General features: G+C 36.3%; 1 long non-coding RNA gene across 1 annotated transcript in view; it reads left to right on the forward strand.

The window, feature by feature from the left end:
- Nucleotides 1-23,625, forward strand: part of LOC146401690 (uncharacterized) — a 565,997-nt gene that overhangs the window by 375,666 nt on the left and 166,706 nt on the right. The window contains exon 2 of the long non-coding RNA XR_014809241.1: nucleotides 656-781. This is a non-coding gene — a long non-coding RNA (uncharacterized LOC146401690). The remainder of the gene's footprint in view (nucleotides 1-655; nucleotides 782-23,625) is intronic.

The raw sequence follows: 23,625 nt of genomic DNA on the forward strand, positions 1-23,625 counted from the left end.
CCCAAATCTAACATTCATTAAAAATGACATGATCTTATGTTGTGAAACCTAATGAACTTTTCTTAACTATCAAAATAGGTTACTTTTATGCTAGAGGAAAGATCAACTTATCTTTGTATTTTCTCTATCGAAAACAAAGTTACAAAATTGTTGTCACATAAACAAAGACTATGTGGGCAACTAATGTTGGAAAAATCATATATTATAGAGCTATATAAGAAAGTTGCTTAATAAAAATATTACCCCATGTTTCTGATTTGAGGAACTTTGTAGTATAAATTAGTTTTTTTAAAAATTTATAGCATGTTATATGTTTTCTCATTCTAAATATCTATTAATTTTATACCTAAATTTACATTTATAAATCTATATTATTTTTATTAAACAGTGCCCCTAAAATTGTATAAACTCCTAAGAGCACAAACCAGACTAAATGAATTAAACTTTTCCAGGCAAACCTAGAATTTACCAAGTAGAAGAAATAGTTTTTAAAAAGATGGATGTCACATATCATTTACATTCCCTCTCAGTTTAGACAAATTCAAGTTGTACTAAGTCAAAGAGAGTTCAATAAAGGGGTAATTTTAAAGTGTGCACAGGATGTAGGGGGGTCATAAAGGATAGTGCCTCACATCTGTTATTTGTCTTTTGTCAGCCCTAAGCCTGAAGGAGTGACAGAAAGCAGCAGTACTAGAACCAAAACCAGAAGGAGAGAGCCTCCCTAGGAAAGAAGAACCCAGAGTGAATGGAGTTGAGTACTTGGAGATGCAAAGAGACCAAGGTAACCAAACTAGGCTACAGGTGGTGAATAACATATGCAAATCTTGACTTCTGTGTTTACCTCCCTCCCATCTCCTGCCTTAGTCTTCCATTGTCCTAACCCTACCACTGCACAAGGGAGACTATTGAGGTCATCCAAAGATATAAGAAAGCAGGAGGCAGAAAACTAGGCAGAGATATGTATAAAGTGGGTCTGATGAAGCAAACAAAAATGCTTGCCTATATCTATCATAATTTTATACATATATATGTTTATAGGTATATGCGTGCATATTATATTTAAATGTATATGTTTATAATTTATACAGTATGTTTGGAGTATATATAATCACATTAAAAAAGGAAATAACACCTTGATTACAATTTTATAACCTGTTTAACCCACTTAATAGCTGACAAAAATGATAGACTCTTTTCATCAGTTTTTTTTAAACAACGGTTCTTCATAGTGCTATATAGTTCTATGTTTTTTGGCAGCTGTATAAGAATTCACTTAGATTACTTCAGATTTTTCAACAGTATAGAGACTTATAAGTACTGTTGCAGATCACTTTTTTTTATTTTAATGATTTTTTTCCATTATGTTGGTTTATAGTGTTCTGTCAATCTTCTACTGTACAGTAAGTTGACCCAGTCACACATACATATACACCTTCTTTTTATCACATTATCATGATCCATCATAAGTGACCAGATATAGTTCCCAGTGCTATACAGCAGGATCCAGATCACTTTTTAAATTAACAATATTTGTTCCTTTAAAATAAATTCAAATAAAATGTAATTGCCTATGTAGTCAGAGGGGGTTCCCATTTCAAGTTCTTATCACCAAAATGCTCTCCAGAAAGCAGAGTGCTGTTTTCCATTGCCATTATCTGCATATTAGTATTTATTTTCCTCACATCTTCTCCAAATTACAGGACAAAATATTTTAAAGACAGAGCTGAGCGTTTACTCCCCTACCATCTCTCGCCCCTTAATGTTTGTAATCTGAAATTCTTCTCTTGGCAGTGAACAATGACTTCCCAATTTTGAATTCCAATGGCTATTTATCATTCTTATCATTGACCTTACAGCATTTGATATTATTGACCTTGAGGTCATATTTGAAAGAAAGGGGAAAAAAAAAAAGCTCTCTTCTTTTTGGTTCCTTAAAGTACTCAATACTGATTTGAATCCTCTCTTTATGATCTTTCTCTGTCTTTCTCTTTTGGTTCTTCCTCCCTCTGCATTCAGTTAGACATGGCCATCCTCTCTGGCTCAGGGCTCTATAGGCTGTTTGCGAATTCTGGCACAGAGTCTAACAAGCCTTCCCTATCTCCTCTTTCCCTTCTCCCGTACTCCCACCTCATTTGAGCACTTCTTATTTTTGCTGATCCCCTTTCTTCTAGTTCCAGATGTACCTTTCTAAAACATTGCTTTGCTTATGACATTCTCCCAAGCGATAGCCTCCGGCATCCTCTATTCCCATTAACAATCAAATGAAACATAAGCTGGCATTTGTTCTCCTCTTTCCACTACTCCTATAAGCATCTTCCTATAAGAATCTTCCTCTAGTCACCTCCATCAAAAATGACCCCAGTCTTTTAGGGTCTATAATTCAGACTTTTTTCTATTGATATTGTAGCCAGTTTGGGATGCTTAAAACCTCTATGAGATTATAAAATGATTGAAAGTAGAATGAGGTACTGTTCATCTTCCCCTAAGCACCCAGCATAGAGTTTTATTGCTGGTAAGTGATTAATAAATATTAATTAAGTGAAAGGGTCAGCCCCAGAGCAATTGTACTGAGTCTTTGGGTTTAAGAATAGTTAGGGAAAGCTCAAAAATAGTCCACTGCACCATAGATCATCTCTAGATAGAATCTTAGGAAGCATCTGACTTAATGATACTATAGAAATGTCAATTTCATGTCTTAGGTTAAGCAGTGAATATGTATAAATGGCTGTATTGGCAGCCCCAGAATTCTGAAAACTGTAACAGGATTTGTTTTTCAATATTAAAGATCTAACAATTTACTCACTTTTGGCCCACTGAACAATTCAAAGCTGAACACATTCTCTGAGGGTACATGGCAGCATTTGTCGCTTGCAAACACCAGGCAGACAGTTAGCTTCTCTGTCTCCACGGTTTCATTTTGGCCTTGCCAGAAGGGACAAACTTCATTGCCCCTTTCCCCTCCAATAGTGTTTCAGGGGGCAAGTTAAAATACATTGTGGGAACATTTTTTAACCATGGGATCAAAAACGGGGAAGCAAAGAAAACCTCTTTCCCACCATGAACAACATGAAGCCATTTTACCACTGTAACAAAGAAGGAAAGATGCAGAGGTGCAATGTGGAAGGCACGCACATGATTTTTATTCAAATTCGCTCTGTGCACATCTTTCCCTTCCTGTGTGGCTTCAGGCTAGTCATTTCACTTATTTTTGCACCTCCCCTACTTCTACCTCCCAGTCTGGAGGAGCGCCAGTTGCCAATGCTGTGAGATCTTCCTGGCCTGGCCCCGACTCCCTCACAATGAGATATCCTCTGTGTAGCACCTTTCCCAAGCATGGAGACGTCCTACAACCCAGCAGTGAACAATGAGGCAGCAGGAGGCAGCACCAACAGGCAACATCTAACATGTTCAGGAAAAACAAAATTAAGCAGCAAAGCTCTTTAGAGCAAGAGAGGCTTTTAAAGAAAGTCCTCCCAGGTAATGTAAGCAGCTGCTTTCTCACTGCTCTCACAAGGGCACGCCACAGGGCCAAACCAGCAACCCCTCCAGCCCTGGGAGAAAGAGCTGAGCTGCACTGGGGACCAAATCCATTTATTTTCATGTTGCAATAAAAATACTGGATAGTTTGTAAATCACACACCCTCTGATCGCATTCCTTTTAAGAATACACAGCAGATTTTCTTACCCTGGGCGCAGCCAATTTATTCACATAGGGGAGGCGTTTGATCAGCCTCCCTGCTCAGGGATTCTTAGATGAATGTGGCTGCTTGGTTTCTTACTAAATTAGGAGCTGCAGAGGAAGTGTGACCAGAGACGGGGTGCTGGGAAGGTGCAGGGATTTTCAAGTGGAAAATTTGGCCTGTGTACTACAGGGACGATGCAGGTGGGAAACAACATTCGTGTCCGGTCAGTTTTAATTTCTAAACATAGCTTACAATCTCTAGTTCAACCACATGTTGACCTCCAATTAAACCATGCCATGTAAGGCCCCGATGGCACAAATACAGAGAAATCCCATTCTCCACAGTGCTGTCAGGAGCAGAACAGAATGGTAATTTTGCATTTGGACTTGTTTGTCAGCCTGAATTTTAATGCATTTTCTAATGTGACCACCTGATCCAGAACCAAAAGTGCATTGTTCTCCCTGATAAGCCTGGGGGAAAAAATTCCTCTAAGGCATCTTTGCAAAGGAACTTATCTCTTTAAGTTGCTGAGTTTCTGGGTGGATGGAATAGGTTATGCTTTGCATTTCAAGAAATAGAACGAAATGTCATCAACAACACAGAATTTAAATAGTGCATAGCTGGAGCTCAAAGCGTGCTCTTCAAAGAAAAGGTAAGATTTGACCCACACCTGAGACGTGTGTTGTTAGGACTATTAATTGGATCCTCAAGTCATTTTAAAATGGCCATCAACACGATGCATGTTTACTTAGCAGTTATGATGGTTTTTAGTTGGTAAATGACTAGGGTTAGGTAGTATTAGATTTGTACATGAGAACAAAAGACTTCTTAAAAATTTTTTTAGGTTTCTTATCCCCTATGAAGGCATTATAACTATATAGGGTAGTGATTGAGAGAACAGGCTCCATAGAAACTGTTCAAATCCTGGCTCTGCCACTTGGCAGATTACTGCCCCTTTCTGTGTCTCAGATTCCACCTATTTGAAATGGGGTAATAATAACCTCATAGGACTGGTGTGAGAAATGAGATAAATTATCCTGAGGGCTAGGCACCATGCCTTACATAAAAAGTGCTTATATATAAATGTTTATTTTTATAGGGTTAAGGTTCAGATTCATGTAGTTGAGTGCCTAAGTAACAGCAATATTGCCAGTCTCTGTGAAAACCTTACATCTGAAATAGTTGCACATTACCTTGTGGTCTTATCATGAAAGAAGGTTTTACTATTGGCATTCCCTCAGCCCTCTCTAGTTTATTTAAGGATTCTCCTTCCTTTACTGCCCTTCCTGCGTGCAGACTCCTTCAGCCAGGGTCACTGCCTCTTTTATAGGACACATGACCCTGTTACTCATTCAGCCCCTGATACTTATAAACTTGTGTTACTATATATTTTTTACTTCCATGTCTCCTTTTCCCAACTAGAGTATAAGCTCTTTGAGGGCAGATAGCAGATCTGTATATACCACTTTTTTTTAATCTGTTTGTTTATTTTTGGCTGCACCTGAGGCAGGTTGAATTTCCCCAGCCAGGAATGGAACTCACACTACAACAGTGACCCAAGCCACTGCAATGACAACACCAGATCATTAACCCATGGCACTGCAAGAAAACTCTCTATATACCACTTTAAAGGTTTTTGGGTGTATTTTTCTCTTGGGATACAAGGCGATAGGAACTAGGTCTCAGAAAAATAAGTCTGTTGCTGGCAGTTTCTTCCCACACTTGGAGAGAAATGAGAAAACCTTGCATGTCTTCCACACACTCAGTCTGCTTTAGCATTGGTAAGGCCTCAGCCGCTCTGAAGGGACTGTCAAGACAGAAAGACTGCATAGGTCGAGACATCTCAGCTCTTCCCATTTAGGCTTAAGCTTCTCCACAAAAGGTTTCATTCTCTACGTATGGAAAGAGAGTCAGATTCATTATATTACTTTATGAATTCGAGGTAAAGACGCCATGCACTGACACCAAAAATTCTATTTACCTTTCTAGCTACCTATCGATTGGTCGATTGATTGATTGTTAGTGCCTCCCCGTGAAGTACATGCAAGAACAGAGGGCAAATCTGAGGGCACCTCCTCTTTTGTACTATTCTGATCATCTTAATGAGAAAATCAGTTGGCCACAAAAATAACTGGGGTTCCGAATAACACAGTGTGGGTTGTCACTCTCAGCAATCCACACGTAGCCTTCCGCACAGGCATACGACTCTGCTCATCTCTCTTTCATTATTGTGCTGCTTTCACAATCATTGGGAAACAACTGCAGCCTTGTGGCTGACGGACCAAACGCCATGGGTGAGGAGTGCATATCCAGTATGTTTGCCACTGTTTTCTTTAATGATTTTTCAAATGAATACAGTCTCCATCCTTCCATCCTTTAGAATGTCTATGTTGAGCTTCAGTGATTTCAAAGCTAATGGTAAAATATGCACTATACAGCACTGTTCTGTCAAGGAGATTTGAATCACTATTTGTCCTCTTCCTCTGCACAGACTTTAGGGTTAAATGGCTGGGGTTTTTGAAACAAAAGATTTATACTCCATTTTCTTTGTGCTATCCATCCACACCTCCTGTAATAGGAGCCGGTCGGAAAGCTCTGCGTTCTGGGTTGTCATTTCTCCTGCACAGTATATATTAGAGTCCAAACGACCTCTACACCATCAAGGTTCCACAAACCTTAAATTTAAGCTACCTGCTCTACCAAAGTACCTAAAACAATAACTTTTTTATGTTGCAACAAACATTACATTTAATGAGTACAGTGCACATGTAATGATACAGTGAATCAGTGTGAAGCCTCAAATAATGATTTCTGTTGGCACTATAAAAGGAATGTAATTTTTCTTGTTGAAATACCATTTTTCAGTTACTGCATGAGTGATGTGGTAATTATCCCCTACACCTGGGATTTAAATCCAATCCTACAAGCCCATTTTCTGTTTGCAAGCTGTCAGGCTGATGCATAGGCTTTGTTCTTATCTGGCAGTAGGCAAGGAATCGGTAATTCAGAAACAACAAAGCCACTGATGGGTCATCATGTAATCTGCACTGAAAATTGCAATCTGTAATGAGATTGGAAACGCAGATGAGGTGACTAAAATTGATTACCTACCATATCTGAAAATTTCAATTTTATTGCACAAATATGATCAAACTAGTCCATAAGTTTGGGGATTAGTTGAGAAAGAATAAAGATTACTTTTAAATTAGGTGAATGCAGATAAGTTATTTAAATGTAAATTATTTGCTTTATAGCAATATGGTTGGTCTGCAGGGTGATTCAAATGGCCACGTATTTTAAGTTCCCTGATGGCATCATTTCTGCCTGGGAGTTCCAATTAGAGATGACATATACACTTTCCACTCTTAAAGAGAGTACAGCAAAGAGGACTGTGAATGAAACTCACACCAATCCCCAGGCTGTAAAAATTCATCTTTCATGTGCTTATTATGGAAAAAAATAATCATCTAGAAATCTTGAGAGCTTCAAGAAACAAGCAGCAGAATATATTTGGGTATCTGAAAACATTTTATTTTTAGTCCCATTTACACTACCTTCCAAGGGGTTAGGCTTTGTGGGTTTAGCTCAGGAGCCACGATGACAGGTTCATGGTCATCTGCTTCTCATAGGAAGCATAAACTTCATATAATCTTAGCGCTGTAAAAGATACTGGAATATTATGGTCTAAGCTCCAAGCTACTATGAGTGTCTCTCTATTTCTTGTCAGTAACATGGTGATAAATCCTACCACCTGAAATTTGGCAGAACTTAGTGATCTTGAAACAAAAGGTATATCTAGAAGGAATCATTATCATGACAAGATTTCATAAATGAATGACAATGACAATGTGTTCATATAATGTCACCCAAATATTTCACCTCTTAGAATAGCTTCCTAGAAAGTATCCATTAGAGTGTCAAGAAGGAGTATTGAGAGATCAATTTCTGTTTGAGGGTACATCCCCTAGGAAATAATATCAGAGTGCAACCTGCTTTATCTTTTTGGGGTACCAAGGCAAAAATGTTTTCATCCTGTGGGAGCTGGAAGATTTTCTCATACTTTTGGAAGGTTTTTTTTTTTTTTAATTATGAAAAAAAGAAGAGTTCCTGCCTGATCATTGTATTCGTGATCTTCACTCTCATAAGCATAGTTGAGGAGCTAGAAGGACACGTTAGTGAAGAGTTGGGTCACATGCTCTAAATTATTTTCCATCATGAATTTCATATTCAGAAGTACCTTCAGAGTTTCATGGTCTCCTGCCCAGTGAGCAGTCTTCCTAGGCCTTTTCTATAAACCAGTTGTATTTAGAAGGGACAACCTTAGGAAAAATATTTACTATTGTTAGTAGTAGCAGTAGTAGTGTAGTGATAGTAATAGGAGTAGCAATAGTAGAATAGCAGTTGTAGTAGCAGCAGTAAAAATTTTGTTTTACTCTTGTTTTCATTTTGATTCTCTTAAATTTTGACTTTCCTATTAGTTCCTTTGAGACCCAGAGAGAATCCAGTGGCTGCTGATGCAAGAAGGTGTCAATGATGCTGATCTGCAAGTTCCAAAATGACTGAGGCCCTAGTGGTACAAATTAGCACTCGCCAGGCTTTATGTTCCATTGTTGTGTATTTTCTTCTTCCAGAGTATAATGGAAAGAAGGAAGGAGCTGCTTATCCATTTATTAAGCTACGAAAGGTCTTACAACATTCCAACTATCATCTACATTCATGGAATGACTTTCATTGTTGTTGTTGAGTTTTGTTTGTTTTTTGTTTTATTAAGGTATGGTTGATTTATTTATTTATTTTCTTTTTACAGTTGTGCCTACAGTATGTGGAAGTTCCCAGGTTATGGGTCAAATTGAGGCTGTAGCTGATGACCTATGCCTCAGCCACAGCAACGCCAGATTCAAGCCGTACCTGTGACCTATGTCTCAGCTTGTTGCAAAGCCAGTTACTTAACCCACTGAGTGAGGCCAGGGATCGAACCCACATTCTAATGGATACTAGTTAAGTTCTTAACCCCCTGAGCCATATGGGGAGCTCCTGAAATATGCTTTATTTACAGTGTTACATTAATTTCTGCAGTAAAGCAAAGCGATTCATTTATCATATACATACACACACATGCACACACTGTTTAATTTAATTTAATTTAATTTAATTTTGTCTTTTTAGAGCCACACCCACAGCACATGGAGGTTCCCAGGCTAAGGGTTGAATGAGACCTGAAGCCATTGGCCTATGCCACAGCCACAGCAACAACAGATCCAAGCCATGTCTGCAAACTACACCACAGCTCATGTCAATGCCAGCTCCTTAACTCACTGAGTGCGGCCAGTAATCAAACCTGCATCCTCATGGGTAACAGTCAGATTCATTTCTGCTCAACCACAATGGGAACTCCTACACACACACTGTTTTTTTTAATTATTATTATTTAAAAAAATTTTTTTTTTTTTTTGTCTTTTGTCTTTTTTGTTGTTGTCGTTGTTGTTGTTGTTGTTATTGTTGCTATTTCTTGGGCTGCTCCCACGGCATATGGAGGTTCCCAGGCTAGGGGTTGAATCGGAGCTGTAGCCACCGGCCTACGCCAGAGCCACAGCAACGCGGGATCCGAACCACGTCTGCAACCTACACCACAGCTCACGGCAACGCCGGATCGTTAACCCACAGAGCAAAGGCAGGGACCGAACCCGCAACCTCATGGTTGCTAGTCGGATTCGTTAACCACTGCGCCACGACGGGAACTCCAAAAAAAAAAAAAATTTTTTTAATTACTCAAATGAAGTTATCATATCTGTAGTTGTATAATGATCATAACAATCCAATTTCACAAGATTTCCATTCCATAACCCAGGCACATCCCCCTACCTCCCAAACTGTATCCTCTGGAGACCATAAGTTTTTCAAAGTCTGTGAGTCAGTATCTGTTCTGCAAAGAAGTTCATTGTGTCCTTTTTTCAGATTCCACATGTCAGTGAAAGCATTTGATGTTGGTGTCTCATTGTATGGCCGACTTCACTTAGCATGATGATTTCTAGGTCCATCCATGTTGCTAAAAATGCTGGTTTTTCATTCCTTTTAATGGCTGAGTAATATTCCATTGTGTAAATGTACCACATCTTCTTGATCCACTCCTCTGTCGATGGACATTTAGGTTATTTCCAAGTCTTGGCTGTTGCAAATAGTGCTGCAGTGAACATCAGAGTACATGTGTCCTTGTGAGTTGTGGTTTTCTCTGGATAGATGCCCAGGAGTAGGATTGCTGGATCAAAGGGTAGTTCTATTTTTAGTTTTCTGAGGAATCTCCATACTGTTTTCCACAGTGGTTGCACCAATTTACCATCCCACCAACAGTGTACTAGAGTTCCTTTTTCTCCATACCCTCTCTCTAGCACTTATTGTTTGTAGACTTTTTGATGATGGCCATTCTGGCTGGTGTGAGGTGGTACCTCATTGTGGTTTTGATTTGCATTTCTCTAATCAGGAGTGATGTTGAACATCTTTTCATGTGTTTTTTGGCCATCTGTATGTCTTCTTTGTAGAACTGTCTGTTTAGATCTTCTGCCCATTTTTTGATGGGGTTGTTTGTTTTTTTGGTATGGAGCTGCAGAAGGTGTTTATAAATTTTGGAGATTAATCTCTTGTCAGTTGAATCACTTGCAACACACACTGTTTTTAAATATTCTTTTCCATTATGGTTTAACATAGGACATTGTATATAGCCCTCTGTGCTATACAGTAGGACCTTGTTTATCCCCTCCATGTGTAATAGCTTACATCTGCTAACACCAAAACCCAAGTCCATTCCACTCCCTGGCAACCACAAGTCTGTTCTCTATGTCTGTGTGTCAGTTTCTGTTTTATAGATAGGTTCATTTGTGCCATATTTTAGATTCCACATATGAGTGATATCATATGGTATTTTCCTTTCTTTTTCTGACTTACTTCACTTGGTATGATAGTCTCTAGTTGCATCCATGTCACTGCAAATGGCATTGTTTCATTTTTTTATGCTTAAGTAGTTTTCCATTATATATGTGCACCACATCGTCTTAATCTATTCATCTGTCAATGGACATTTAGGTTATTTTCATGTCTTGATGATTGTGAATGGTGCTACTATGAACATATGGGTGCATTTATCTTTTTGAATTGTAGTTTTGTCTGCCTATATGCACAGGGGTAGGATTGCTGAATTACATAGTAACTCTATCCTTAGTTTTCTGAGGAACCTCCATAATTTTTTCACAGCGGCTCTACCAACTTACATTCCCACCAACAGTATAGGAGGGTTCTGTTTTCTTCACATCCTCTCCAGCATTTGTTATTCATAGACTTATTAATAATGGCCACTCTGACCTGTGTGAGAATTGTGTAGTTCATTGTAGATTTGATTTACATTTCTCTAATAATTAACAATATTGAGCATTTTTTTCATATGCCTATCAGCCATTTGTATTTCTTCTTTAGAGAAATGTTTATTTAGGTCTTCTCCCATTTTTCAATAGGGTTGTCTGGTTTTTTGCCATTGAGTTGTCTGAACTGTTTTAGTATTTTGGAAATTAAGCTATTGTGGGTTGCATGATTTGTAAATATTTTCCCCCATTCTGTAGGTTTTTGCAGTATTTGTGGGCTCTCTATTCTGTTCCATTGATCCAGATATCTGGTTTTGTGCCAATATGACATCATTTTGATTACCTTAGCTTTGTGGTATTGTCTAAAGTCTGGGTGGTGTTATGCCTCCTGCTTTATTCTTTTTCTTCAGGTTAGCTTTGGCAATTCTGGGCCTTTTATGGTTCAATATAAATTTTAGGATTATTTGCTCTAGTTCTGTGAAAAATGTCATAGGTAACTTGGTAAGGATTGCATTAAATCTGTAGATTGCTTTGTATATATGGCCATTTTAACAATATTAACTCTTCCAATCCAAGAGCATGCTATATCTTTCCATTTACTTAAATCACCTTCAGTTTCCTTTATTAATTTTTTTTTTTTTGTTCACAGCATATAAGTCTTTCAACTCCTTGTTCAGGTTTATTCCTAAGTATTTTATTTTTGGGGTGCAATTTTAAAAGGTACTTTTTAAATATCCCTCTGATATTTTATTATTACTGTAAAGAAATCTAACCGATTTCTGTATGTTAATTTTGCATCCTGCTACCTTTCTGAATTCATTTATCAGTTTTAATAGTTTTTTTGTGTTTAGAGTTGTCTATGTATAGTATCATGTCATCTGCATAAAATCACAGTTTTACCTCTTCCCTTCCAATTTGGATACCTTTTGTTTCTTCTTCTTGTTTGATTGCTGTGTCTAGGGCTTCCAATACAATGTGGAATAGAAGAAGTGGGAGTGGGCATCCTTGCCTTTTTCTGGATTTTAGTGAGAAGATTTCAGCTTTTTACCATTGAGTATTATATTGACTGTGGTTTTGTCATAGATAGCTTTGGTTATGTTGAGATATATTCCTTCTATATACACTCTGGTAAGAGTTTTTTCATGAATGGATGTTGAATTTTTTCAAATGCATTTTCTGCATCTATTGAGATGACCATGCGGTTTCTGTCTTTCGTTTACATTGATTGATTTGTGTATGTTGAACCATCCATGTGTACTTGGGATGATATGTACATGGTTGTGGTGTATGATCTTTTTTATGTGTTGTGGGATTCAGTTCCCTAATATTTTGTTGAGTATTTTTGCGTCTATATTTATGTAAGACATTGGCCTGTACTTTTTTTCAGTGGTGTTTTTGTTTTGGTATCAGGGTGACAGTGGATTCATAGAATGTTTTTGGGATTGTTCCTTCCTTTTCAATTTTTTGGAAGAGTTTGAGAAAGATCAGTATGTTCTTATTTGTATGTTTGGGAGAATTCACCTGTGAAGCCATCTGGTCCTGGTGTTTTCAGGGAGTTTTTTAATTACTGTTCTATTTCATTTCTGGTGATCGGTCTGTCCAGGTTATCTATTTCTTCTTGATTCATTCTTGGTGGGCTGTGTATTTCTAGAAACTTGTCCATTTCTTCTAGATTGTAAGATTTGTTGGCATATAGTTGTTCATGATATCCCCCTCTCCCCCTTTTTTTTGTATTTCTGCAGTATTGGTTGCTATGTTTCCTTTTTCACTTGAAATGTGTTTCTTAATTCTTGTGCTTTCTGTTTCAAGAGTTAAACTCCTTCCTTCTGAGGTAAACACACTTTCTCCTTTATATCCATTTTTCTCTTCTGAAAATCTCAATATTCCTTTATATGTAGTTTTTGTTTGTTTGTTTTTTGTCTTTTTGGCATTTCTTGGGCTGCTTCTGCAGCGTATGGAGGTTCCCAGGCTAGGGGTCTAATTGGAGCTGTAGCCACCAGCCTACACCAGAGCCACAGCAAGGCGGGATCCGAGCCGCATCTGCAACCTACACCACAGCTCACAGAAACACCAGATCCTTAACCCACTGAGCAAGGGCAGGGATCGAACCCACAACCTCATAGTTCCTAGTCGGATTCGTTAACCACTGAGCCACGACAGGAACTCCATGAAGATTTTTTTTTTACAGCTGCACTTGTGGCACAAGGAAGTTCCCACCTAGGGGTCAAATGGGAGCTACAGCTGCCGGCTGCCGGCCTACACTTCAGCCACAGTAATGCCAGATCTGAGCCTCATCTGTGGCCTATGCCATAGCTTGTGGCAATGCTGGACCTTAACCCACTGAGAGAGGGCAGAGATTGAACCAGCATCCTCAGGAACACTGTGTTGGGTTCTTAACTGGCTGAGCCATAACAGGAACTCCTAATGATTTTAAATGCTCTCCATTTCTGGCCTCCAAATCTCACATTGAAAGTACATAAGAAAAGATGATGTCTGCTTCCCCTGTTCCCATATCACCCATCTTTACTTTCCCCCATACAAATCTGACTCAAGACCTCTCTTTTTTTTTTGAGAATGCTTTTTTCATGAACCCTGGTCCAAGCTGCTACAGTCTCTAGCCTGGAGGATTGCAGGGACCCAAATGAACTCTCTGCTTCATGTATCTCTAAAATTCATTCTCCATAAAGCTGTCAGAGTTATCCTTTTTACCACCTATTTTTTTTTTCAGAGCCACACCCTTGGCATATGGAGGTTCTCAGGATAGGGGTCTAATTGGAACTGTAGCCACCGGCCTACACCAGAGCCACAGCAACACCAGATCTGAGCCTCGTCTGCAACCTACACTACAGCTCACTGCAGTGCCAGATCCTTAACCTACTGAGTGAGGCCAGGGATTGAACCCACAACTTTATGGTTCCCAGTCAGGTTCGTTTCTATGGCACCACAATGGGAACTCCAGAGTTATCCTTTTAAAACATAAACCTGATGATGTCACCCTCATGCTTAAACCCCTCCAATGGCTTCACATCACACTGAACATAAAATCCAAACACCTTATACTGGTCTACAATTTTATGGTCTCTGTCAGTCTCATCTCTTGCAATTCTCAGGCTCATGCACTGCGCTATTGCCAGGCTCTGCATCTTTTAACTCAACCAGCTTGTTCCTGCAATCAGGCCTTTGCCATATCATATCTGCCTTTTATGGCTGGCTTCAGAGAGGCCAATCTAATTAAAAATAATTTTCCAGTAACTTTCTATTGGAAATTCCTTGATAGTGTCTATCATTTGTGAGGCTTCTTTTGTTTTTTATTAGTATTATTTTATGTTTGCTCCAAATCAGCGTAAGTTGTATGATAACAATGATCTTGCTTGTCTCACTCACCTTTAAAAACCAAACTTTGAAAATTGCTTGGTGGTTCCCCTTCTAACTCAGTGATAACAGATCCAACTAGTGTCCATGAGGTGCAGCTTTGATCCCTGGCCTTGCTCAGCAGGTTAAGGATACAGTGTTGCATTGAGCTGTGGTGTAGGTCCCAGCTGTGTCTGACAGCTCAGGATCCTGCATTGCTGTGGCTGAAGTATAGGCCAGCAGCTGTAGCTCCAATTTGACCCCTAGCCTGGGAACTTCCATATGCCATACGTGTGGCCCTAAAACAGAAAAAAAAAAAAAAATTGCTTGGCACACAGTATGCATTCAATAAAGATATTAGAATGAATGTCAACAGTTATCTCCTACTCATTTTGTCCTATTTCTTTCTATTCATTTTTGCTCAGTAACTACTTTTCCACACCTTAATGCAAAACTTTTACTGTCGACATCTCCTTTAGTGAAATTCTCTTGGCTTTAAACATATTTTGCATTTTCTTTCTACTTCTTCAATTCCTACTCTAGTCCACTAATTAAATGGTTCAGTTTCCCCAATTTACATAATTGTCCTTCATCTCTTTCTCATTGTCTTTCTATTTACTTCAAATTCCCCCATGGCTCTGATGGATGTGACAAAGAAAACCTGCACTTGATAAGTTAAATAGAAAAGCAAGATTTTATTCAAAACCATTGCAATACAGGAGAGATATGGAACTCAACTCTGCTGAAACAAAAGGCAAGAGAGTTGTAAGCACTGGGGTGAGGTAGTGGAAAAGTACTAGAAAAGGGTACTAGAGGAAAGGTTGATAATGTGATTAGGCCACCTGTGTTTGCCAGTTGGTGCTTCTTGAAGTTGGGCTCTTACCTTTCCATAGAGACTGACAGATTAAAAACACTATCTTTTTGATGATTACATTTCAAAGAGATGGCTCCCAAGTCCTTGAGAAAGACATTCTTAAGTAATAAAACTGGCAAGAATTTACATCTTGAAAGGGCAGAGAAAGAATTTATAATTGCAAGTTTCCTAAAGTAAATGCTGTAAGAAAAGTAAGGTTAGAGTATTTAGACCGTAAGAAATCTGTCTAAAGTTTGGTCAAGCTGAGGAGAACATTAAAGTCATATTTACCAGATGCATTAATTAGGTTTCCTTCCATATTTGTATGTTCAAATCTAAGCCATTGACAAGCTTAGGTATTGCATGTTCAGTTGCATGTTGAATACTTCCAGCTGGGGAATCTCATTTTCATATCCAATTCTTCATGTTTAAAACCAAATCTTACCCTTTTTTTACATTAATTGGCATGCTCTTATATACTAGTTTTATGTGTACAATCTAATGATTTGATATATGTATATATTGCAAAATTATTATCATAGTAATTTAGTTAACATCCATCACCACACATTTCCTGTATCCCTAACTACAGTCACCATGTATGTATTATATACCCACAACTTATTTATCTTGTAACTGAAAGTTTATACTATTTTGGCCACTTTCACCCATTTCGCCTATTCCCTTATCTCCTTGCCATCCCACCTCTGAACTGACCAATCTGTTTTCTATGAGTTATTTTTCTTTTTTTTCCAATTTCATTGAAAAATAATTGATATATGTCACTGTAAATGTTTAAGACATACAGAATGACGGTTTGATTTACAAATAGTGTGAATTGATTACCGCAATAGAGTCAGCTAACATTCATCTTTTCAATGTAGACACAATAAAAAGGTGAAAAAAAGGAAAAAAAATTTCCTGTGATGAGAATTCTCAGGATTCACTCTCTTAACTTTCATACATATCATACCATAGTCATCATGCTGTACATTGTATCTCTAGTACTTAAGTGTCTTATAACTTGTACCTTTTGACCACCTTCTTCCAGTTCCCCTTCCTGCCACCATCTATCTCTTGTAACCACAAATCTAATCAATTTTCTGTGAGTTTGATTTTTCTTTTCCTTCTTTCTTTCCTTTGTTTTTTGTTTTGTTTTAAGATACAACATGTAAATGAGATCATACAGCATTTACCTTTGTCTTATTCTGTAAATATAATGCCTTTAAGGTCCATCTATGTTGCTTCAAATAGTATGATTTCCTCACTTTTTATACTAAATAATATTCCATTATGTGTGTATAGATGTACTATCTATCTATCTATCTATCTATCTATCTATCTATCTATCTATATTTCCATATACACCAGCTTCTTTTCTGTTCATCTATTGATGAACACTTGGGTTGTTTCCAGACCTTGGCTACTATAAACAATACTTCTATGAATATAGGGTTGAAGATGCCTTTCGGAGTTACTTCTTTTTGAGTTACTTTTTTTGTTTGCTTTGGATATATTCCTAGATGTGGAACTGTTAGGTCATATGGTAGTTCTATTTTTAATTTTTTGAGGCTCCTCTGTATTGCTTTCCATAATTACAATTCTATCACAAGAGCACAAGGATTCTCTTTTCTCTACATTCACTCTAACATTTGTTATCTTTTGTCTTTTTGATAATTACCATTCTAACAGGGGTGAATTGATATTTCATTGTGATTTTGATTTCCTTTTCTCTAATGACTAGTGATGTTGAGCAACTTTCATATACTTATTGGCCATCCATGTATCTTTTTTAAGAAAATGTCTGTTCAGGACCCATGCCCATTTTTAATTTTTGTTGTTGTTGTTGTTGTTGCTATTGAGCTGTAAGTGTTCTTTATATAGTTTAGATATTGACCCTTTATCAGATATAAGTTTTGCAAATTTGTTTTTTGTTCCATAGATTATCTTTTCACTTTGCTGATTTTTCCCGCTTTGCATTGAGCTTTATAGTTTGATGCAGTTTCACTTACTTATCTTTTATTTTGTTGTTTGTGCTTTAGTTGTCATACCCCCCCCCAAAAAAAATTACTAAGACCCATGTCAGAAAGCTTTATTTCTACATTTTATTCTAGGAGTGTCATGTGTTCAGGTTTTACATTTAAGTCTTTAATGTATTTTTAATTAATTTTTGTGAGTGGTGTAAGATATGAATCCAGTCTCATTCTTTTATAGATGAACATCCAATTATCCCAGTGCCATTTATTGCAGTCTTTTCTCCACTGAGTATTCTTTGTTCTCTTGTCAAGTATTAGTTGACCATGTATGCTTAAGTTTATTTCTTGGGTCTCAGTTTTCTTTCTTTGGTCTGTTTGTTTGTTTTCATGCCAGCACCATGCTGTTTTGGTAACTGTAGCTTTACACTACAGCTTGAAATCAGGAAATGTAAGGTCTCCTGCATTTTTCTTCTTTTCCATGATATCTTTGGCTATTCAGAGTTTTTGTGGTTTCATTATAAATTTTAGGAGTGTTTTTTCCACTTCTGTACAAAATGTCATTGGAATCCTGATTTGCATTGAATCTGTAGATGCTTTTGGTAGTAAGACATTTTAACGACATTAAGTTTTTCAATCCATAAACATGGGATGACTTTCCATTTATTTGTGTCTTCTTTGATTACTTTCATTAGTATATTATAGTTTTTAGAGTAGGGATTTTTCACTTTCATAGTGTATTTCTAAATATTTTATTGTTTTGATGCTATTGTAAATGAGATCAATTTCTTTATTTCTGTTTTAGAAAATTGTTAGTATATTGAAACACTACTGATTTCTGTACATTATTTTGTATCCTGCAAATTTACTGAGTTCATTGATTAAATATAACAGCTTTTTTTTTTTTTGGCAGAGTCTTTAACATTCTCTCTATAAAATTATGTAATTTGAAAATAAAGGCAATTTTACTTCTTCCTTTCCAATTCTGATATTTTAACCTCTTTTTCTTGCTTAATTAATCATTTAGCTAGGACTTTTAGTACTATGTTTAATAGAAATAGTGAGAGTGACATTCTTGTCTTATTCCTGATTTTAGAGGAAAAGCTTTTAATCTTTCACCATTGAGTTGTAGGAAGTCAGCATGGATTTATCATATACGGTCTTTAATATGTTGAGATATGTTTCTTATATGCCTATTTTGTTAGAAGTGTTTTTTTAACCATTTTTTAAATTGAAGTATAGTTAATTTACAATATTGTGTTAGTTTCAGGTATACAGAAAAGTGATTAATATATATTCTTTTTCAGATTCTTTTCCATTATAATTTGTTACAAGATATAGAATGTAGTTCCCTGTGTTGTACAGTAATAGGTCCTTGTTGTTCATCCATTTTATATATAGTAGTCCATATCTGTTAATCCCAAATTCCAAACTTATCCCTTATCCCTTTCTCCCTTTGGTAACCATAAGTTTTTTTTTTTTTTGTCTTTTTTGTCTTTTTTGCCATTTCTAGGGCCGCTTGTGTGACATATGGGGGTTCCCAGGCTAGGGGTCTAATCGGAGCTGTAGCCATCAGCCTACATCAGGGCCACAGCAACTCAGGATCTGAGCCATGTCTGCAACCTACACCATAGCTCACAGCAATGCCAGATCGTTAACCCACTGAGAAAGGCCAGGGATTGAACCCGCAACCTCATGATTCCTAGTCGAATTTGTTGACCACTGCCACGACGGGAACTCCCATAAGTTTGTTTTCTGTATCTGTGAGTCTATTTCTGTTTTGTAAATAAGTTTTAATTCCACATATGAGTGACCCATATGATATGATATCTGTCTTTCTCTAACTTCACTTATGATCATCTCAAAGTCTATCCACATTGCTGAAAATGACATTATTTCATTTTTTTTTTATGGCTGAGCAATATTCCTATATGCACATACACATACATACACCACATCTTTATCCATTCTTCTGTTGATGGATGTTTAAGCTGCTTCCATATCTTGGATTTGGAAATAGTGCTACTATGAACATTGAGGTGCACATATTTTTTTTATCATGTGTGTATTTTGAATTTTGTCAAATTTTTTTTCTGTACCTATTAAGTTTCTCATATTATTCTTTGCTTTTATTCCTTTAGTATGAAGTATCACATTGGTTGATTTGCTTATGTTCAAATATCCCTTGTATCCCAGGTATGAATACCACTTGATCATTGTGAGCAATCCTTTTATCATGCTGCAGAATTTGGCTTGCTAGTATTTTATTGAGAATTTTTGCCTCTACAGTGATCAGAGATATTGGCCTGTGATTTTCTTTTCTAGTAGCATCCTTTTCTGATTTTGCTGTCAGAGTATAGTGCTGACTTCCTGAAATTAGTTTGGGAGTGTTCCCTCCTTTTTGATTTTTTGGAAGAGTTTGGGAAGCATTAGTGTTAATGTTTTTTAAATATTTGGTAAAGCTGACCCACTGAAGCCATCTGGTACTGAGCTTTTCTTCACTGGGATTTTTTTTTAAATTACTAATTTATTCTCCTTTCTAGCAATTGATATATTCAGGTTCACTATTTCTTCCTAAATCAATCTTGATAAGTTCTATGTTTCTAAGATTTTTTTTCCATTTTTTCTAGGTTGTCTAGTTTGTTAGCATATAGTTGTTCATAGTAGCTGTTTATGATCCTTTGAATTTCTATAGTATATGTTTTAATATCTCCTTTTTCATTTATAATGTTGTTCATTTGGGTCCTTTCTCTTTCTCCTTGGTTAGTCTAGCTAAGGTTTTGACAATTTAGTTTATCTTTTTTCAAATAAACAACTCTCAATTTGGTTAATTTTTTCTATTGCTTTTCTCTTCTTTATGTCACTTATTTCTGGTCTAATCTTTATTATTTCCTTTGTAAATTGTTTATTTGGGATCTTTCTTGTTTCTTCATATAGGTATTTATTATTCTAAACTTCATTCCTAGAACTGTTTTTTATGCATTCCACAAGTGCTGGCATATAATATTTCCATTTTTATTTGTCTCAAGAAACTTTTTTTTCCTTTTAAATTTCTTCCTTGATCCATTGGTTGTTCATGAGAATGTTGTTAAGCCTTGTTTTGTGGCCTAACAAATGGTCTGTCCTAGAAAATGTTCCATGTGCAAATGTGTATTCTGTTGTCATTGGACAGAATGTTCTGTACATGTCTCTTAGGTTTGTTTAGTCCATATTGTTCAAATCTGCTGTTTCGTTATTGTTTCCCTGCGGATGATCTATGTATCTGTAAGACATTTTTTTAGAGTTCACAAATTAATGAGATAATACAGTATTTGTCTTTCTCTGTTTGACTTATTTTACTTAGCATAATGCCCTTAAGGCCCATCCATGTTGTCCCAAATGGCAGGATCTCCTCCTTTTATGACTTAATAATATTCTATTGTATACATTTAGAGAGAGACCACATTTTATTAATCCATTTTTCATCAGTGAATGCTTATGTTATTTCCATGTCTTGGCTATTGAAATAATGTTGCAGTGAATATGGGGGTGCAGGCATCTTTTCAAGATAGTGATTTTTTCTCTTTTTTGGATAAATATCTAGAAGTGAAATTGTTGGATCATGTAATAGTGCTATTTTTAATTTTTTGAGAAAGCTTCACATTGTTTTCCATAGTTATTATACCAATTTACTTTCCCATCAACATTGTGCACAAGGGTTTTCTTTTCTCCACATCCTCACCAACACTAGATATTTCTTATCTTTTTGATAATAGCCATTCTAACTGGTGTGAGGTGATATCTTTTGTGGTTTTGCTTTGTAGTTGGACTTCTTTTTATTGAAATGACCCTTACATTCATTATCTCCTTTTCATTTCCACTGTCACTGTTTTAAGTAACTAAATACTATTTTGACCACTTTCCCACCTTCATTCTGATTATCTTCCTAAAATACTGCTTTAAGTACACCTCTGTCACACAAAACCTTCAATGACTCTATTGCCTGCATAATAATATCCATCCTTGAACTGGAAACATTCCTTAATACTCAAGTTAGTAAAACTTCATAATTTTGTAAAAGATCTTACTGATTTTAACCACTTTGGGTGATTGGGAAATTCTTAAACTTGAAATAATTAAAGAAGAAAAATAGTAACAGGAAAAGAATGTGACCCGTATTTATTGGAATGATGGCTTTACAATGGCATACAAGTGATGTTAACAAAACCAAAGAAACGATTTAAGACAGGAAGAAATATCTCCATTCATATTCTTTAAAAAGCCTCCATTAGATCAGATCTTAGTATTTATTTAACCTTTTTGTTGCACCAATCCCTAAAGGCTCAGTCATCTTGTAATGCTTCCTACTGCCTAAACCAAAAGTGACTTATATCAGTTTATTTCAGATCACATACACACACACACACACACACAACTTGAGCAAATCTTACAAAATAACTCCCAGAAATTTATTCATTTGTTGGTCTAATCATATGACTATAAGATACAATTACTCGTAAACTTGCCTACAAGCAAGGAAAGGGTGGTAAAATCTGCTACTTATTATGCTTCAGTGAAGAGAAAAATTCCGGGATTACTAATGTCCCTAACAGCGTCAATTGGCATCAAGTCATGGGAGAGAACAAGTAATTCAGAGAGAAATGTATTTCTATTTTTTTGCTGAGCTAACTTCTCAGATATTTTTGTATTTTTACCAGGACATTTTCTTTGTTACAATATTATTTTTTATGGTGAAAATCAGGACTATGCCATTCTAGGCACTGAAATGCCATGTATTTATGTATTTGGGTTGAATTTTCAAGCTATATCTATGGATAGTCAACATAAGGAAAAGGATACACAGAAACTAAATTGGCCAATGTGCAACTATCTAGCTCCATTTAAGGATGAGAAGGTTACTAGTTTTGGAAATGTTCCCAATTCTCTCAGTATAGAGGAGTTATCTACTCTGAAATACCGGCATACCTCATTTTATTGTGTTTCAGTTTATTGCACTTCCCAGATATTGATTTTTTTTTTTTTACAAGTTGAAGATTTGTGGCAACCTTGCTGCAAGAAAGTCTATCAGAGCCAACAGCATTTGCTCACTTTGTGTCTCTGTGAAACATTTTGATAATTACTCCAATATTGCAAAAATTTTAATTATTATTTATTATATTGGTCTGTAATCACTGATATTTGATATTACTGTTACTCTGAAAAGATTATAACTTGATAAAGACTCAGATGGTTTTGGGCCATTTTTATCCATATAGAAATTTTTGAGTAAGATATATACATTGTTTATTAGACATAATGCCTTTGAACACTTAATGAGCTGTAATATAGTATAAATGTAACTTTTATATGCACTGGGAAATGAAGACATTTATGTGACTCACTGTATTGTGATATCCCCTTTATTGAGGTGATCTAGAACCAAACTGGCAGTATCTCTGAGGTGATACTTTTTTGAGATTTTCTAGATATGGAATCAACTATAATATCTAAACCATCTTGTATTAAGTAATGATATATTAAATTCTTATATATTATTATATTAGATATATTTAATAGTATATTATACTCAGTTTCTCCAATTCCTACACATTTAATCAGAGTTTTGTTCTTATAAAACTTCCTGCAAAGTCTATGCTTAATTGCTCCACATTAATTATTGATAAGAGGTGAATTATATAGGAGAACAACATTCATTCCATAGTTTACTGATTGTAACATTCATTTACAGGGTTTTAGCATTTCAAAAATAATGTTTTTGAGGTTTTTTTTTTTTTTTCTTTTTTTTTTGGCCACATTCACAGCATATGGAAGTGCCCAGGTCAGGGACTGAATGCTGCAGCTGTGGCAATACCAGATCCTAATTTAACCTACTGCAGGGCCAGGGATTGAGCTCACATCTCTACAGGGATGTGAGCCACTGTAATTGGACTCTTAACCCACTGCGCCATAGCAGGAACTCAATGCACAATTTTTAAATACTAAATTTTTAATGACAAGTCATATGTCATTAAATATATTAAGAATTTTTGTTGTTGCTTAATATTTTATTAGTTTAGGTAATGTTAACTACCCTAAAAAATAAAGCCTGTGTCTTAGTGACTGAATTCAGTAAGTTTCTTAATCAGATAAAACCCACTTGACAATAAAAATGTCTTCTAAAGTTAATCCAGGCATTGTTTTCTAGCCTGCTAATTAAGAGAGAGAGTAGGTAAAAACCCATCTTCTTCTTAAATATTCTTACCTGGAATTAACAAAAAGCAGTAAGAACTCATTTCAGGTTTCAAGACACTAGATTCAGGTTTTAAGTCCCTGCCCAAGCAGCTGCTTGCCAGCAGCAATTCTACAGCATGAAATAGGATCACAGATCTTTGGTATCCAGTTAACTGTTTTTGCCTCAAATACCCTTATTTAGGTGT

Source organism: Sus scrofa, chromosome 7 (genome assembly GCF_054392235.1).
Source record: "Sus scrofa isolate SSC_HxYL_T2T_F1_AM1 chromosome 7, Sscrofa_HxYL_maternal_Yorkshire_Landrace_v2.0, whole genome shotgun sequence".
NCBI classification, from domain to species: domain Eukaryota; kingdom Metazoa; phylum Chordata; class Mammalia; order Artiodactyla; family Suidae; genus Sus; species Sus scrofa.